This window comes from Drosophila navojoa, chromosome X (genome assembly GCF_054131105.1).
Source record: "Drosophila navojoa isolate 15081-1374.11 chromosome X, UAZ_NAV_1.0, whole genome shotgun sequence".
NCBI lineage: Eukaryota > Metazoa > Arthropoda > Insecta > Diptera > Drosophilidae > Drosophila > Drosophila navojoa.
Window position 1 is genome coordinate 28,597,339 of NC_142895.1, and position 18,934 is coordinate 28,616,272.

At 36.6% G+C, this 18,934-nt stretch overlaps 1 long non-coding RNA gene across 1 annotated transcript in view; it reads right to left on the bottom strand.

The window, feature by feature from the left end:
* LOC149090768 (uncharacterized) overlaps positions 1 to 18,934 on the bottom strand; it is a 152,124-nt gene that overhangs the window by 66,991 nt on the left and 66,199 nt on the right. The window lies entirely within an intron of this gene.

The window sequence follows — 18,934 nt, forward strand, 5'->3', positions numbered from 1 at the left end:
TAAGACACACGAATACTAATAGGTGTACAAGTAGCATGAATTGTTACTTTTGTAAGAAGCCTCATCATACAATGTTACATATAAATACAGAAAAAGTTAATACAGTAGTAACAAATGAAGAGGCCTTATTAGCCACAGCGATAATTAAAGTTAAAGCAATAAAGGGGAATTATATTAACTTAAGAGCCTTAATAGATAGTGGATCTCAAAAAACAATTATATCTGAGGAGGCCGCACAGTTGCTAAATTTACCCAGAATCAGAAATGAGACAGAAATAAGTGGTGTCTCATCAGAAAATACTTGTAGGTCGAAACACAAAGTTAAGCTAATAATAAAACCTAGAGAACCAAATAAAGAACAGTTTAGGGTTGAGGCCATCATATTATCAAAGTTAATGAAAGCTCTCCCAGTTAGTAAAGCAAATATAGACATGGCTCAATGGCACAATTTCACTTTAGCTGATCCACAATTTTATAAACCAGGTCGTGTAGACATAATAATAGGTGCAGACTTATATCCACACGTACTAAAAGATGGGATAGTAAAGATAGATGGATTACTTGGGCAAAAGACTGAATTTGGTTGGATTGTATCAGGTTGTACAAAATCAAAAGGTAAAACAACGATAGTAGCGACAAGTATTGCAATAGAAGACCTAGATCGGTTCTGGGAATTAGAAAACGAAGAAGAAGAAGATGTCAAAGAGATAGAATTTTGTGAGAAAAATTTTCAGAATACAACAAAAATTGATTCAAGGGGTAGATATGTTGTAACAATTCCGTTCAAAGAAGAAAACATGGTCAGTTTATTAGACAACCAACATAACATAAAAAAATTGAGTGAGAAACAGACATCAATAATAGATTCCACAGCAAATATACTCAAAAGAACCACTGAGGAAATCAATATTCATTTCAATGACATGAATATACGTATAGACAATATGACAGAATTGCTAAAAGAATCGTATTATGTGTATAAGGAAGCAATTAATTTCTTTATGATAACAAATCAATTAAATGCCTTAATTGAAGAATGTGACAAGATTCAAACAGGGGTAATAAATATGCTAATTGATATAAATCATAGCAGATTAAGCCCGGTTATATTGAAGCCTTACCAATTTGGGGAAGAAATAGCCAAGATAAAAGAAAGTTTGTCCGAGAATTTAGTCTTACCAGGGAAAAGGACAGGTACAGAACTAAAAGAAATATATCAATTACTTACAACGAAAGGAACCTTTATAGACAACAAAATAATAGTTAACGCCAAGATTCCGCTATTCAGCAGATACCCATCTCATTTATATAAGGTTATCCCAATACCAGTCTACAATGACGACCAAATGATAATGGTACACCAAAGAACAGAATATTTAGTGTATAACTTCGAAATTGATTCTTACCACTTAATGGCCGAAGCCACATTAAATAAATGCAAAAAATGGCAACCAAACAAGCTCATATGTGAAGGTAACTGGCCCTGGGATAATGCCAACGATAACAGCTGCGAAATATCACCATTCAAGCCAAACCGACCGGCGAACTGTATCTATCAAACATTAGTTCATTCAAAAACATACTGGGTTGAATTGGAAGGTAAAAGTAGGTGGTTATTTAAAGTACCGATTAATGAAAAGCTAAGCGTACGATGCAAGGGAGCACAGCAAGAACTAATAGAATTACCAGAACAGGGTGTGTTGAAAATGAAATCAGATTGCACAGCTCGATCAGGAGATAAGACCATAATAGCTCATAATAATGATATTCACACTGAAAGATACGAGAAAATCGCACCCTCATACGTAGGAAAGATTGTTGACGTTCCAAAAATAGTTTGGAACCCATTAGCACTGTCAAGAATAAATCATACGAAAGAAATTGAGCATTTACAAATAGCAATACAGCAAATGAAGGAGAGCCATATAGAATTAAAAGGGCTCCATTTTCATCACATATCAGGTCATGCTTCTATGTTAATAAGTATTTTGATTGCATTAATATTAATCATATATACAATAAGAAAATGTAATGTAAAGAGGCGATTAAAAGCTATAACATTTCCTGGTCCCATATAATTTAAAATATAAAAAATATACAGAAAAATACTCGATAACCTGCGCGTTATCAAACTAATATTAAAATGAAAACAAAAAAGCAAATATATTTTTGGCCCCTCTGGCAGAATGTTTGAAAACATGCGAATACTGGATGACCTGCGAGTCATCAAACAAAAAATAAAAATTTTTACAACCACAACATTTTTGGGCCCCTGGCAGAATGTTCAAACATGAACATACATAATAATAAAAATAGAGACAGTACTCGAATAACCTGCGCGTTATCCGACACAAAGTAATAAATATGTCATCCCTTAGTTGCAGCGACCAATGCAGCGTCTAATATATGTAAATGTAACGTGAGCCTGGGCCCAAAGATTCAAAAAAAGGGACACTTAAGTAAACATTTGGGCACTTGTTTGTGTGAGAAAATGCACCCTTCCAGTGACTGGAAGTAGTTTTAAGAGTCTCTGTTAGGTATATAAGAACTAGGATTTTAAGCAATAAAGAGTTCAGTTAAGATCTTGAATTCGGCAAATGTGGAGTGTTTTTCATTTTAACGCTCTAACAACTACAGAAAATTAAATAGGTAACCATAAATGACAGGCACCCAATACAAAATAAATAAAGAGACTTTAGTAAAACTAGGTAGATTTCACAACAGTAGGCTTTGTAAGAGGATTTCATTAACTTGAAATGCATCCAGATTCCATAAAAAAAAAAACATCTTTCTCCACTAAACATGGTTATTAAAGCCACCATTAAAGAATGCACCTGCAACCTTTCAACGTTGCATGAATAACGTCCTGCGACCATTACTAAATAAACACTGTTTAATATATCTTGAAGATATAATTGTTTATTCAACATCCTTAAAAGAATGCCTACTCTCATTACAATTAGTTTTAGAGAAGCTTTCTGAAGCCAATCTAAAATTACAACTTGACAAATGTGAGTTTTTAAAGCAAGAAACTACCTTCCTAGGACATGTCATAACTGAGGATGGAATAAAACCCAATCCTGATAAGATCAAAGCAATTCTAAAATATCCAACAATAAAAACCACTTAGTTGACGTTTTATCGCGAGTGAAAATAGAACAAACTTATTTCGAGAAGAAACACAACATAGCGCTGACGAAGACAACAGTAATTTAATTGGCCTCACAGAAAACCCTATAAACACATTTAAAGGACAAATTATATTTTCTAAAGGCATTCCAAATATTAATAAAAACAGAATTATTTCAAAAAATCAATAATTCACATTACATACGATAACATGACTAAAGACAAGCTGAAAAATATTTAATTGAGTTCTTTTTTAAAAAAACTTGCGTATTTAATGGACTTCTTTTGTACAAAAACTAGCGTAATTCCATTCAAAACGCACGAAATTATTAACACTAGCCACACCAAAATTCTACTAAGCCTCATCCAATTAAAATATATAGACTCATATGCTGAATTTAAAGAACTTACTTTAAAAACCCATGAAAAACTCTTACACCCTGGTATCCAAAAAACAAACAAACTCTTCTGTGAAACTTACTATTTCCCTAACAGCCAATTACTAATACAAATTATAATAAACGAATGCTACATTTGCAACTTAGCAAAAACCGAACACAGAGAAACAAATATGCCAATGAAAATCACCCCCAAACCCGAACATTGTCGCGATAAGTCTGTAGTAGACATTTATTCCTCTGAAGGCAAGCATTATCTTAGTTGCATAGATACTTATTCAAAATTCGTTACTCTTGGAAATATTAAAACAAAAGATGGGATAGAATGCAAGAATGCATTAATGCGTATATTTAATCAGTTGGGAAAGCCAATATTATTAAAAGCTGACCGAGACGGCGCATTTTCCAGTTTAGCACTAAAAAATGACTCGAAAGTGAAGGAGTAGAATTACAATTAAATACAACAAAAACAGGAATAGCAGACATCCAACGACCACATAAAACAATAAACGAAAAAATTAGAATAATCAATACTTTAAATGACGAAGAAAATAAACTCAGTAAAATAGAATCTATTCTCTACATCTACAATCACAAAAAAAAAAACATGACACAATTGGACAAACTCCTGCACATATATTTCTATATGGTGGGCAACCTAAACTAGACATTCAAGAAAACAAGAGAAAAAGTAATAAACAAAATCGGCAGTAACCGACAAGAATGCGATGTCGATACCAGATATCGAAATGGACCGCTACAAAAGGGCAAACTAGAAAATCCCTCTAAAGCCAATAAAAATGTTGAAAAATTAGGTTCAGATCATTACCAAATTACTAACAAAAATAGAGTTACACGTTACTATAAATACACAATTGAAACAAGTAAGAAAGCTCTAGTCGAGACTGCTCGACTACGAGATCCCCTGAACCCTACAAGGAACTGATATTTCAATAATAATTAGCACACACACACGTACACACACACACATACATACACACACGTATATACAGGCGATTGCGCTTGGGTTGCGCTGCAGTGTTGGCAATATTATGAGAACTTATTTGTTGAATAATTTAATTTCTAGACGTACGATCGTAATGAAACTTACAGAACGTAATGATGATGTTTAAATGTATGTGTATACCGAAGTACAAGTCTCTAGTATTTGATATACGACTTTTACAAAGATGAGGGTGAGGGGGTGGATTTAGGGGTGGGGGGTAAATTTTAACAAAAACCGAAATTGTCTAAAATGTATCTTAATATACGTTTTAAATTTGGAGACTCTAGCTTGAAAGATGTAGGAGATATAATTTTTTAACTGATCTTCGATAAGGTTTTTTATCGATAAAAAAGTATCGGAACGAGTTATCGTTTTTTAGTGATAAACTCGATCTGCGCGTGATATATACGGACATTTTAAAAAAAAAGTTGAAGTCTCTAGCTCTTATATCTGAAATTCTGAAATCGACGCGTTCAAACATACGGACGGACGGACGGACGGACAGACAGACGGACAGGGCTAAATCAACTCAGCTCGTCGCCCTGATCAAGAATATATATACTTTGTGGGGTCTGCCACGCCTCCTTCTGCCTGTTACATACTTTTAACAAAACCATTATACCCTGATTTCCCATTTTCAATGGGTTCAGGGTATAAAAATGAAAGAAAATAAATCAAGTACAAATATATACATAATACTAATGACAATAACATCCTATATCCCAATAGATTTTAATCCACTAATATTATTTAAACTATGTCATACCCTCGATAATTATGGCTACAAACACATAAACAGTTAAGAATGAATTGAACAACATTGTATTAGAAATATTAATATGCGCATATACATATAAAACAACCACAATTAATAAGTATATTAGAAACAAAATCATATCAAAAGCACAAAAACTACCTTAAGGGTCTTTTTGAGTCGCAGGCTTACCTCTTAAGAAGAGGGAAGTGACATATTCATACTGACAAGGTCCACAACACACAGAATATTCAAATACAATAAAGCGATTCAAAAATTAGCCAAATCATAAATAGTGGCGCCGGCCTGACAGAATGCCGTTGCATTTTGCTATTGCATAGCAATAGTGTTGCAAACCGAAAATGTGAGAACGACGCGTCTAGCTGACGCCGACATTCTTTGTCTGCTGCGCAATTTCAGCAGCCTATAATATTGCCTTTAACAAAAATTGTCTTTAGTCTTAAGCTATTATCACTGACCAAACAGTGCTATTATTGAATAAAGCATATATATATATATATATATATATATATGTATATATATATGTATATATACAAGCTCTCAATATTCCCCGCTATCCAAAGGTGTCAAAAATGGCCGAACGCAAGTCGCCCGAGAACGGCTTGGGAGAGAGAGAGACAATAGACGCAAAAAGGCGACTCTCTCCGCAACGCAAGTCGGCCATTGCCAATAAACGATTATCAGACTCATACTCACTCACATGCAAACTCAAAAACCCACCCCGACGCACGCGCACTCGCTCTCCTCTCAGCACTTCACTCGACGTCACCACGAGAAACTCACTCAACACACATACACAGCAACTAGAGCAAGCACTGCATTTGCCCGCATCAACACAATAGCATCAATACACACACCAACAAGTAATGCAAATGCAACATACACAAACAAATACGAATATGACTACAGCTACGGCTACGGCAACAACAACTACAGCACACATGTCCACAACACACATGCAAAAACAACACATGCAACAACAACAAGAAAGACAACTCAAGTAATAAAATATTGTTGCTTTTTGTTTCATTATTCATTTATTATAACATAAAAATTATTAGTATATTATATTATTCTATTATACCATACTTAAAAACTTAATATTTGCTTATATATGATTTATTAAAAATATAAAATAACATCAAACATTATCAACACTTATAAAAATAGTATTGTGGTGACCTCACTGCTTAAATTTGAAAACGCCCCATCAATATGTGATTCCGAATTGGTTGTAGTCACTGTTGGCACTTTTTTGTTGTCTGTAAATGAGTGTATTACACTCACACAATAAAATACATTCGCGTCCGGCTCAGCTCGCTCGTGCTCTGAGCGAGACATTTTCGCTCAAGTCCAACACTGATCGTAAACGAAAACAAGCGAATCGTGTTTTGCGTATGTATGTATTTACGTCTGTATGCATGTATTTACATGCACACGAAGGCAAAGATCATTTCTGTTGAGTTTTTAGTCAAACTGTATTTTGCTGAGTGGCTTTGTGTGAGCGATAATCGTATTGCTCTTTGCGCGACACTCATTGAGAGCGTCGCACGAATGAGTCAATGCAAAGCGCTTGACAGAAACCGAATCAAAACAAAACGAAGAGAGCCGCTCAGAGCGAGATCGTGTCTGCACGATCTTTTCGGTTATGTTACGAAGCAGTGTATATACCATATATGTACGTAAGAAAAAACGATCAACTCTCATTTGCGAGCTATGGCCGCAGCCATTCTCAGCTGCTGCCACCACTACTGCATAAGCGAAGTCATTCAAACTGGCAGTCGCCATTGAAAAATGCCCTACGCTATAAAGTTAATAAGTTGATTGTAATAGTAACAGCACCAAGCAAAAGTTACCTTCAATCTCTTTGCCTCTGGTGACTGATAAAGTGACACTGCTGGATAAGCTTAACCAGCATCCAGCAGTGAAAAGATCTAGCACTAAAGCTACTGGTGGTGCTGGGCGAGGGCTGCGTATCCAATGCCACGATATTGGTACATATAATGCAGTACTGAGTGTACTGCATCGTGAGCAGTTGCAGCTGAATATTCACCAACCGCGCCAACAGAACGGGTATCGAGTGATGCTAGGTAATGCGGGGGACGTCATTCGACACATTAACGCAAGAGCTGCGGGTTTGTCCTCCCAGCGAACGGGCGCTACTCCCATGCGCGTTCTTTATTTCTACCTATTATTGAGACGGGCTGTGCCGCGGCGGGTTAATCAAGAGGGGAAGAAGGAGACGGTTAGCTACGTGGTTAATTTGTTAATCAGCAATAAAATATCACAGCGCATTTCGTTCTTTAATGATTATTTTATTGGAACTTCTCCGCTCATATATACAAATATACATCAAATAATTTCATCTATCAATATTTATACTAAATCTTCGATATCTAATTATGCTTGAATTTTGTCTTTGCCACTGCTATCGCGTAGCATGAGATTTGGTGTTTCTGAAATGCTGGGTATATCAAGATTATCCAAATCATACCTATTTTGTCGAGCCACAAAACCAGCTAAGTATACATTTTCAATAGCATCAGGTCGTTGCTCTATAAAACCCAATAGAAAGGTATCAGTTGAATCATCGAGCATATTTTGCAACTGTCGCCTAGACTTAAAAAACCTAACCCGATGTTCCGGTAGCGAAATATTAATATATACCTCAGCGTTACTGCTTTCGGATAAATACCCAAACAGCAGTAAACAACTTCTTGGGCCGATATTTCAGTTCCCGAAATAAACCTATTACCTATGTGCTTCAACTTTTTTTAATAGGAACATTTCCTCTGCTAATCTCACTGACCGCATCACGCAACAATTTGCAGATACCCCTCTGCGACTCTTCAATATAATTTACAACATAGCTGCAGCAGGCGTAGGGGTCTGATACAAAATAGAATGTCAATATTTGCTCGTTGTTATAGAAGTTTTATTATAAGAGTTTAGCTTTATAGCTGCAAATAATCGCTTTAAAAATATTTTTTAGCAACCTACGCAGATGACACTGCAGTTTTGACCAGAAGTCCTAGCATCAACATAGCCACGGAATCCTTGCAGCAGTACGTAAATAGCTTTGAAGGATGGACCAGAAAATGGAATATAGGCATCAACACCAGCAAGTGCGTAAATGTCACGTTTACCACACGAACTTTGTCTTGTAGCGGCATCACCATGCTTGGCTCCAGAATCCCACAAAAGAGCTCATACAAGTACCTTGGAGTTTTACTGGACAGGAAGCTAAATTTTAAGGCCCATACTACCATGGTACGGCAGTCAATAATGGCAAAATCCAGAAAAATGGCATGGCTTCTTGCACCAAAAAACAAGCTGTCACTTTATAGTAAAACTATGATATATAAAAGCATCCTAATCCCGATCTGGAAATACGCCCTAGAAGTATACGGCATTGCATCCAAATCAAACTTGGAAAAAATTAGAGTCGCCCAAGCAAAGATCCTGAGGCGAATCTGTGATGCCCCATGGTACATGAGGACTCGAGACATCGAAAAGGATCTAAAGGTTCCAAAGGTGGGATATGTCCTACAGTCACGTTCCGTCTTGACAGCCACAGCAACGTACTAGCCAGACGGCTAACTGCCAAGCCGAGGAAGAGACGCCTCAAGAAGTGCCACCCAACGGACTTGCCCAAAAGAGTAATAACGTAATTAAATATAAAAGAAAAATATTTCACAAAACAAAACTATATTAATATAATATTAATAGTAATATTAAAGTAATATTAAAAATTAACACATAAATATGTAATCTAAGTCTAGATCTGTTTGTTATTATTTTTAATGTAGAACTAGATTAAGTTGCCATTATGGTAGCAGTAAGCTCGTTAATAAAATATAAAAATTTTTACAAAAAAAAAAAAAAAAAAAATATATATATATATATATATATATATATATATATATATTTTTTTTTTGGTCGACCGAAGTGCATTTATATAGCATTCACAGAAGTGGTTGGGCTGGTCATGAGCCAAAAAATTGTTGAAATTGCAAAGTTAATCAATAGTGGCACGACCAAATGGATATTCTAATATGCATTAGATTTTTTCAAAATTTTTCCGATCTACATCTAAATTTGGAATATTTTATCTAATGGAATATTAGATAGGTGGGTATAGTATTCCGATTGCCCCTGATTGTGGATTTGGTATTCCAAAAATGGAGCCACATCTGGGTTATTCTCTACTGTTGTAATAAACTGATCAACAAAATTCTTTACTTGAGGAGTGCTTAACCGACCAGTCAATTCAAATTATGAGGCATCTTTCAGCAAAAACATTCCATGAATATGGGGAGGGCCTTAACTCATCTCGCCAGTAAAACCTAACCACGTAGTGGCGACCGAAAATACCACCCTCCATTTTCATTAATTTCAAAAACTACCTATAGCAAAAATCCAAATACCTTGAGCAAGTAACCGGGTCAGATCTATTGAGACGAGCTTTATCGTCAAAGCATAAATTAACTGCTTGCCCTTAAACTGTCTACATATTTAGTCAATAAAACTAACAGTTCTATCCTTCTGGTCTCAGCTGCTGATTTATGTGTATTGGTAGCCTTGCGTCTATGACAAGCATATTGTCTTTAAATATAGCTTGCGCTTTCACTAGTTAGTACACCAACTGAAGCCTTTTTGGCGAGTTTTCGCCAGGATGAAGTTGGTTCCTCTTCATTTTCTGTTGGATCTTTTCGAGTTCTTATTTGGTTCGATTAGCGATGGGTGCACTTTTCCTCGGTTAATATCCGTCGCCAGGGCAATTACTGCTGACTGGAGATCTTCGGTAAAGAGCTTAATGGAATCTTTATAAAAGAAAAAGTTCTCTTTCATGGTGCTTGCCATTTTGTTTATGTCCTTTGTGACTATTTCAAAGTTTTTATTAACTTCCTTTGCGTTGGCATGTACAAGGATTAATGTTGCATTGATTATGGATGTTTGGTTGCTGACATAATCATTTAGCCGCTTTTCGTTTTTGATTAGTGTCTGCATGTTTTCTTCCAGTCTGTTTTCAGTGCCAATATCGAAAAACATTATGAACCGTTTTGATCTAGTTGGTTGTTTGGGTGATAATTTAATATTTTTCTCTCTAATATTTTTCATTTTTAACATTATTTTGTTGCTCACTATTATGCAGTATTCGTTGAAATCACCCAATTTTTCGCAAATGATGTTTGTTTTACTCATGAGATCACCTGCTTGTTTCAGTACTTCGAAATAAGCTTGCATGTCGTAGTGAAACAGCATCTAAATCACACAAGATGTCACAAGTCATCGCCAATCTCGGTTGGCGGGGATGAAGTCTTCGCCGCCGCCTACGTTATGCCCAGCGCAGAGGAGCCGGACGCCGCCAAGATCTTCGTGAATAAGAGGATGGATATTGGTAAGTACACACCCTATCACCCATACTCAAGGCGCCAAAAAAGGCGCCATACGAGGCGTCCTAAATGGCCGGCCGCCGGTCGCTTGAGAGCGGCCTGGAGAGAAGCGAGAGTGAAAGCACTCAAAATAGGCGGCTCTCTCTCCGCAGCAACGATCGGCCATTGCTGCAAAGAGAGACCATCACTCATACACACACTCACTCACATGCAAACATGAAAAACCACCCCGACGATCACGCTCACACTCACACTCAACCACACTCACACTCACACGAATCACGCTCACGCTCAAAACAAAGTCACCCAACTAAACTGAAACCAAACATCGATGACGTCACTACGAGTACAAAGCTCAGCACTCGGACAATTACAACTATGCATGCAACTACAACTACAACAAATGCTATGACATTTACAAATGCTACAATAGCACAAGCAAATACAAATACAAAAACCAATACAAAAACAAGTAAGAAAGCTCTAGTCGAGACTGCTCGACTACGAGATCCCCTGAACCCTACAAGCAACTGATATTTCAAAAATAATTGGCAAACACACACGCACACACACACACACACGCATACATACAAATACACGCACACACACACGCATACAAACAAACACACGCATACACACACTCACATATACAGGCGATTGCGCTTGGGTTGCGCTGCAGTATTGGCAATATAATGAAAACTTATTTGTTGAATAATTTAATTTCTAGACGTACGATCGTAATGAAACTTTCAGAACGTAATCATAATGTTAAAATGTATGTGTATACCGAAGCTCAAGTCTCTAGTATTTGATATACGACTTTTACAAAGATCAGGGTGAGGGGGTGGATTTAGGTGTGGGGGGTAAATTTTAACAAAAACCGAAATTGTATAAAATTCATCTTAATGTACATTTTAAATTTGGAGACTCTAGCTTGAAAGATGTAGGAGATATAATTATTTAAGTGATCTTCGATAAGGTTTTTTATCGATAAAAAAATATCGGAATGAGTTATCGTTTTTTAGTGATAAACTCGATCTGCGCGTGATATATACGGACATTTTAAAAAAAAGTTGAAGTCTCTAGCTCTTATATCTTCTGAAATCGACGCGTTCATACATACGGACGGACGGACGGACGGACGGACGGACGGACGGACGGACGGACGGACAGACAGACGGACAGGGCCAAATCGACTCAGCTTGTCGTCCTGATCAAGAATATATATACTTTGTGGGGTCTGCCACGCCTCCTTCTGCCTGTTACATACTTTTAACAAAACCATTATACCCTGATTTCCCATTTTCAATGGGTTCAGGGTATAACAAAAACAAAAAACAATGCTACAAGCGCGAATTCAGTGGCAAGATGGCTGAGCCATGTGCCGCCATTCTTGCCACTTGCCAATGACGTACAAGTTCAAGTGCAATCACCACTAAAACGAAGAAACACTGTACTTGACGATAACGACGATGCTACAAAGCCGATACTAAACACACCACAGTTCGCCAGTGACTTTGCTACACGTTTAATACAAGAGCGACGGCAACAAAAGCTACAGCAACTACTACAAAACGACAAGCAAAGCAGCAAAAAACACAAAGCTGTAATACAGCATGCAACAAGCAACAACACCACTACGAGTACACAAACAAAGCCATCACCACAACCAAAGCAGCCCCGCCTCTGCCCCTACAGCTCCACCCCAGCACCAACAACAACAGCAACAACAGCCAATAACGAAGGAGACAGTCACCAAGCACAAGATACCAGCTATCTTCTTGCCGCTGGTGGCTGATATAGTGCCACTGCCGGATATGCTGAATAAGCATCCAGCAGTGAAAAGATTTAGCAGTAAAGCTACTGGTGGTGCTGGGCGAGGACTACGTATTCAGTGCCATGACCTCGATACATACAATGCGGTGCCGAGTGTGCTGCACCAAGAAAAGCTGCAACTGCACACTCACCAGCCACGCCAGTTAAAAGGCTATCGAGTGGTGCTAAAGCACTTGCATCAGTGAGAGTTAATAGACGTGTTTACTTTTGTGCTCTGCAATTATGCTTGTTTCCTTAGTTAAATATTCTTATTAAATTCCACATAATTGCGGTTCGGTTTAATATTGCAAATATCTATATTTTCCTGTGCAAGATTTGATCCGTTGTTCACTGTGGAGCTTTGTGTGCAGCGTCGGTTCATTAGTTTCATTATTTGCATTTTTGCTTTAGTGTTTCTATTTGTTGGCGCTCTCCCCACTTTCACCCTTTCTGTGCTTGTTAGTGTGGCGCTCTCCCCACTTTCACCCTTGCATAATTGATCTCACTATCTACTGCTGTTGTATTTGCCTCTCTCGAATCTTTGATTTTCGTGCTGTGCAAGTTACTCTCTCGCTGTGGACTTTTGATCTGCTCTGTAGTGGTAGTGGAGGCGTACGCTGGTCTTGTCCGATTTGCTTGGAAAACAGATAAACTTTTCTAAAATGTATAGCGCTGTGAGGGCTCAATTTTTAAAACTGAAACAGATTTCTAAGCAGTTGACCAGGGACATGGCTGCGGCTGAAGAAATATTAAGTCAGTATGGCTTTGAAAGTCCTCTCTCTCAATTGGAGACTCCTTTGTTGTCGGTAACTTCTTCTGTAATAGTACCGTCACCTAATTCGCTTGCTCCTCACTCAGCTTGCGCTTCTGTTTTGTCGTCGGCTCCTTATTCACTAGATCCTCCTTCACCTGGACCCAAATCTGTTTCTCCTATTGATGCTTCTATTGAAACTCACGCCCCTGTCCCACATTTGGATAACAACATCGAAAATTATTTTTATACCCTGAACCCATTGAAAATGGGAAATCAGGGTATAATGTTTTTGTGTAAAAGTATGTAACAGACAGAAGGAATCATCGCAGACCCCATAAAGTATATATATTCTTGATCAGCACGACGAGCTGAGTCGATATAGCCCTGTCCGTCTGGCCGTCCGCCCGTCCGTCCGTCCGTCCGTCCGTATGAACGCCGAGATCTCAGAAGATATAAGAGCTAGAGAGCTGAAATTTTTTGTGCATACTCGTGTATACTCGTGTATTCATCAAATAAATTCTCATACTATTGCCCACACTGCAGCGCAGCCCAAGCGCAGTCGCTGCTTACTGCGCAGTTAGCAGAGCACAGGCGCGTGAGGGTGGATGCAAGTGTATGTATGTGTGCGTGCATAAAAGAAGTACAGAATGATAAGAATATCAGCTTGGAGGGTTCAGGGTATCTCCTAGTCGAGCAGTCTCGACTAGAGTCTTCTTACTTGTTATATTATGCACTCAAACCTAGGAATCGTAATAAATGGACTCCTGTTTCCTTGAATCTGCCTTCTGTTCCATCAACATCGAAAATTATACCAAAACACTGAATAGTTCACAATCTTCTTCTCATAAGTCCCTGATTTACCAAAATGTACGCGGCTTAAATACTAAAGTTAAAAATTTATTATTACATAGTTTCAGTGTTCAATATGATATTATTGCTTTCACTGAAACGTGGCTAAGTAATAATATTCAAAATAGTGAGATCCTGTCAAATAATTTCACTATTTATAGACTTGACCGTGTTGATTGCTGTTAAATCTAGTATCCACTCCGAAGTGTTAAGCTTTTTGTCCCTTTAGGATGCAGAGATTATGAGGGTTAAATTAGCTCTCTCATCGGGCTCCTTATTTAACACATGCTCTTACATCCTTCCCTCGTCTGATGTAAAAGTTTTGTTTTTGAACATATAACTTGTATTAAAGAAATTTATGAGTCGAGCAGTCTCGACTAGAGCTTTCTTTCTTGTTATTTATAAATATATCTTGGCAGCGCTAGGAGTTGCAGTTCCCCTCCTCATACCCTCGTCCCATCTCCCGATGACCCAATGGCCGGATCCAGCGCGTGCACTGCACCAACCCTCCTATTCCACATCTGCGCTTTATAACTCGTTACAACAAGTTTATGCTCAACATAAGAATTGTATTAAAAAAGTTTATGAGCATGTGAATGATAGATACTTGTTTCTTGTGTTGGGTGATTTTGATATTCCAAATACTTCTTGGTCCTCAACTTGTAATGCAAATTACTTTGTTCCGACAATTAATCACTGTCTTTTTGATGAATGCTTTAAACTGTCTATGACTCAGATTAACTCTATTTCTAATCATCTAAATCGCACACTTGATCTTGTGTTTATTAATCATGATTCGCTCATTAATGTCGTGAGATAAACTCTTTTTTGCTCATCTGAGGATATACATCACCCCATATTAGAGGTTTTATTAGCTGTTGATAATCATCTCACTTATAACCCCTTGCCTTCTAAGCCATGTCGCTGTTATCGCAAATGCGATTTTCCTTTGTTCAACGAATTAATCAATTCAACAGACTAGTCCCATTTATATGAGTCGGTTGATATTAATTTGACAGTATCACTTTTTTATACAACCTTAAACTCTATTCTGGATGTGTGCGTCCCTCTCTGCCGTATTTGGACCGTTTAAACTTGGTTCACTAAGACTCTTTCGAATTTAAGAAATATTAAATCTAAATTTTTTAAGAACTATAAAAAGTCTGGTTCTAGTGTCGACTGGTCTAAGTATTTCATAGCCAAGTCTAATTTCAATCATTCAAATACTCGTTCTTATGAGAATTATCTTATACGTTGCAAACGTCAGTTTGCTCGAGATCCTCAACAATTTTACTCATTTGTAAACTTAAAGCGCAAGTCTTCTAGTTGTCCTTGGTACTGAAAAAACTCGTTATGACCAGGATTCCTCTGATCTATTTGCAGATATAAGCCGTTATAATTTATACAATAGAAAGTATAAATTAATCAACGATATTCCGATTACACATCAAAATTATTTCGTAACTCAGCCAATTTTTGAAACTAACAACAACAACAACAACATCAACAATCTATCCAGAGACAATTCTAAAAAAACAAGAACCTAAGAATTCAAACCCTTACCGACTAGACCATTTAAATGAAGAAGAAAAATGTAATTTAATAAACTTGTTGAAACAATATCAACACATTCAATTCAATGAAGGTAACCAGCTTAGTTTCAGTAATCAAGAAAAACATGTTATTAACACTACTTTGTATACAAAACCATACAGCTATCCAAAAGCGTACGAGCACGAAGTTGAGCTCCAAATTCGAGACATGTTAGATTATATACCTTATTATACGCCCCAGCAATTCCCCTTATTGTAGTCCTATGTGGATCGTACCTAAAAAGCAAGATGCTTCACGTAGGCAGAAATTTGGAATTGTGATTGACTACAGAAAATTAAATAGGTAACCATAAATGACAGGCACCCAATACAAAATAAATAAAGAGACTTTAGTAAAACTAGGTAGATTTCACAACAGTAGGCTTTGTAAGAGGATTTCATTAACTTGAAATGCATCCAGATTCCATAAAAAAAAACATCTTTCTCCACTAAACATGGTTATTAAAGCCACCATTAAAGAATGCACCTGCAACCTTTCAACGTTGCATGAATAACGTCCTGCGACCATTACTAAATAAACACTGTTTAATATATCTTGAAGATATAATTGTTTATTCAACATCCTTAAAAGAATGCCTACTCTCATTACAATTAGTTTTAGAGAAGCTTTCTGAAGCCAATCTAAAATTACAACTTGACAAATGTGAGTTTTTAAAACAAGAAACTACCTTCCTAGGACATGTCATAACTGAGGATGGAATAAAACCCAATCCTGATAAGATCAAAGCAATTCTAAAATATCCAACAATAAAAACCACTTAGTTGACGTTTTATCGCGAGTGAAAATAGAACAAACTTATTTCGAGAAGAAACACAACATAGCGCTGACGAAGACAACAGTAATTTAATTGGCCTCACAGAAAACCCTATAAACACATTTAAAGGACAAATTATATTTTCTAAAGGCATTCCAAATATTAATAAAAACAGAATTATTTCAAAAAATCAATAATTCACATTACATACGATAACATGACTAAAGACAAGCTGAAAAATATTTAATTGAGTTCTTTTTTAAAAAAACTTGCGTATTTAATGGACTTCTTTTGTACAAAAACTAGCGTAATTCCATTCAAAACGCACGAAATTATTAACACTAGCCACACCAAAATTCTACTAAGCCTCATCCAATTAAAATATATAGACTCATATGCTGAATTTAAAGAACTTACTTTAAAAACCCATGAAAAACTCTTACACCCTGGTATCCAAAAAACAAACAAACTCTTCTGTGAAACTTACTATTTCCCTAACAGCCAATTACTAATACAAATTATAATAAACGAATGCTACATTTGCAACTTAGCAAAAACCGAACACAGAGAAACAAATATGCCAATGAAAATCACCCCCAAACCCGAACATTGTCGCGATAAGTCTGTAGTAGACATTTATTCCTCTGAAGGCAAGCATTATCTTAGTTGCATAGATACTTATTCAAAATTCGTTACTCTTGGAAATATTAAAACAAAAGATGGGATAGAATGCAAGAATGCATTAATGCGTATATTTAATCAGTTGGGAAAGCCAATATTATTAAAAGCTGACCGAGACGGCGCATTTTCCAGTTTAGCACTAAAAAATGACTCGAAAGTGAAGGAGTAGAATTACAATTAAATACAACAAAAACAGGAATAGCAGACATCCAACGACCACATAAAACAATAAACGAAAAAATTAGAATAATCAATACTTTAAATGACGAAGAAAATAAACTCAGTAAAATAGAATCTATTCTCTACATCTACAATCACAAAAAAAAAAACATGACACAATTGGACAAACTCCTGCACATATATTTCTATATGGTGGGCAACCTAAACTAGACATTCAAGAAAACAAGAGAAAAAGTAATAAACAAAATCGGCAGTAACCGACAAGAATGCGATGTCGATACCAGATATCGAAATGGACCGCTACAAAAGGGCAAACTAGAAAATCCCTCTAAAGCCAATAAAAATGTTGAAAAATTAGGTTCAGATCATTACCAAATTACTAACAAAAATAGAGTTACACGTTACTATAAATACACAATTGAAACAAGTAAGAAAGCTCTAGTCGAGACTGCTCGACTACGAGATCCCCTGAACCCTACAAGGAACTGATATTTCAATAATAATTAGCACACACACACGTACACACACACACATACAAACAAATACACGCCCACACATACACATACAAACAAACACACGCATACACACACGCATATACAGGCGATTGCGCTTGGGTTGCGCTGCAGTGTTGGCAATATTATGAGAACTTATTTGTTGAATAATTTAATTTCTAGACGTACGATCGTAATGAAACTTACAGAACGTAATGATGATGTTTAAATGTATGTGTATACCGAAGTACAAGTCTCTAGTATTTGATATACGACTTTTACAAAGATGAGGGTGAGGGGGTGGATTTAGGGGTGGGGGGTAAATTTTAACAAAAACCGAAATTGTCTAAAATGTATCTTAATATACGTTTTAAATTTGGAGACTCTAGCTTGAAAGATGTAGGAGATATAATTTTTTAACTGATCTTCGATAAGGTTTTTTATCGATAAAAAAGTATCGGAACGAGTTATCGTTTTTTAGTGATAAACTCGATCTGCGCGTGATATATACGGACATTTTAAAAAAAAAGTTGAAGTCTCTAGCTCTTATATCTGAAATTCTGAAATCGACGCGTTCAAACATACGGACGGACGGACGGACGGACAGACAGACGGACAGGGCTAAATCAACTCAGCTCGTCGCCCTGATCAAGAATATATATACTTTGTGGGGTCTGCCACGCCTCCTTCTGCCTGTTACATACTTTTAACAAAACCATTATACCCTGATTTCCCATTTTCAATGGGTTCAGGGTATAAAAATGAAAGAAAATAAATCAAGTACAAATATATACATAATACTAATGACAATAACATCCTATATCCCAATAGATTTTAATCCACTAATATTATTTAAACTATGTCATACCCTCGATAATTATGGCTACAAACACATAAACAGTTAAGAATGAATTGAACAACATTGTATTAGAAATATTAATATGCGCATATACATATAAAACAACCACAATTAATAAGTATATTAGAAACAAAATCATATCAAAAGCACAAAAACTACCTTAAGGGTCTTTTTGAGTCGCAGGCTTACCTCTTAAGAAGAGGGAAGTGACATATTCATACTGACAAGGTCCA